Below are 1,514 nucleotides of genomic sequence, written 5' to 3'. Positions count from 1 at the left end.
TATATAGAGAAAGAAAAGAGTTGCTTAGAAAACATGAAGAAAATCTGCATTGCCCCATACAGCCTGCTAGTCACACTGAAGTCCCCCAGCCTGATGTGAGCATGGCACCAGGGAGCCACCCTTCGGTGTCTAACCCCTGCTCTTTCTCGTTAGGCCCCAGGCCTGCCTGACCTCCCCCTTGTCACTGGAGAAAACACACACTATTTGCATGTCCCTGGCCTGGTGCCTTGCACAGTTACTGTTCTCCTTTCCAGATGAGCACGGGGAGGCTGGTTGGCATCGGTGGGACTAGGCCCAGGCCAGACTGCCAGCCCAGTGCCCTCACCTGCACCCTGTGGGCTCACACCATCCCCACCTCCTCCCCACATCCTGCTTCAAGGATGAGTAATACCCACATATGCGCTGGGAAGGAGGAGGGGCAAAGATGGCCTCAAGCAGACGGGCTGGGCGGACTCTCGCTTCTTATCACCAGACTGGGGACAGACACATTGAGAGAAGGGCCACTGGCTGCCTCTCTCTGCCCTCAGACCCTCTCAATCATAGTGGGCTTGGATACCTTAGAAGGCGCGTTTATCGAAAATATTCAGACCCTTTGATGCAAAAATTGCACTTCTGCAAGTCGGTGTCAGCAAGAATTCGTGTCCCCATTCAAGGTCCTTCTAGCTGGATTAAGAATCAAATTGACAAGAGACGGATCAACAGAAAATCAAGTGTAACTTTGGATATACGGGGAATCCATCCAGACATGGCTGTTCCAAAGATGGGCAAAACAAGGCCAGATGTCATCCTGAACTAAGGTAGGGATGTGGGCTGTCAGAGGGAAGGAATGCATTTCACAGGCGTAAGAGCATATGTTCGGTAATGAGCTGTTTGTCCTGCCACGAAGATGGGCCACTCAGATACGATTTAACCCTCATTCTAGGACAGACCCCCAATTTAGATTCTTCTAGGGAGTTAAAGGAGGGGCAAAAGTTTCTCTTGAGCCCACAGGGTCTCTGCTGCCTTCAGCTCAATATAATCTTCATACCAAAGTGGCCTATCTTGGGGCGGCCTGCCCTTGGCCACGACACTGGGTTAAGGAACAATAAAAAGAGGGATGGTGGGGTGTGACAAAGATGTATTCACTAGCATCCTCGTCACATCAGTAATCGATAAAAACTGGAAATATCAGTACCCAAAAGTGGGCAGTCTATAAAACAGTATGTTATACAGTTATTTAAAATGAAGTTTCCAAAGGTTTTTTAATGACCTCAAGAAAAACTTAAGGAAGTCCTATGCTGTGATCTCAACTGCATTTTTAATTATCACAGAAAACACTAATGATAGCACACAGAGATACTAAAAGTGGTTACTCTGGATTGTGGGAATTAGAGTGATTTTTTTTTCTCCTTTATATTTGTCTTTATTTTCCTTTATCTTTTTAAGCATTGAGTATATACTACTTCTGTAACCAGGAAATTTAACCATTAGGTGGAGTGGGTTGGAGAAGAATACTCTTTCTTAAGCTCTAACTA

The sequence above is a fragment of the Ursus maritimus genome, unplaced genomic scaffold, assembly GCF_017311325.1.
Source record: "Ursus maritimus isolate PB19 unplaced genomic scaffold, ASM1731132v1 scaffold_2, whole genome shotgun sequence".
Classification (NCBI taxonomy): domain Eukaryota; kingdom Metazoa; phylum Chordata; class Mammalia; order Carnivora; family Ursidae; genus Ursus; species Ursus maritimus.
This window is presented reverse-complemented; position numbering follows the sequence as displayed.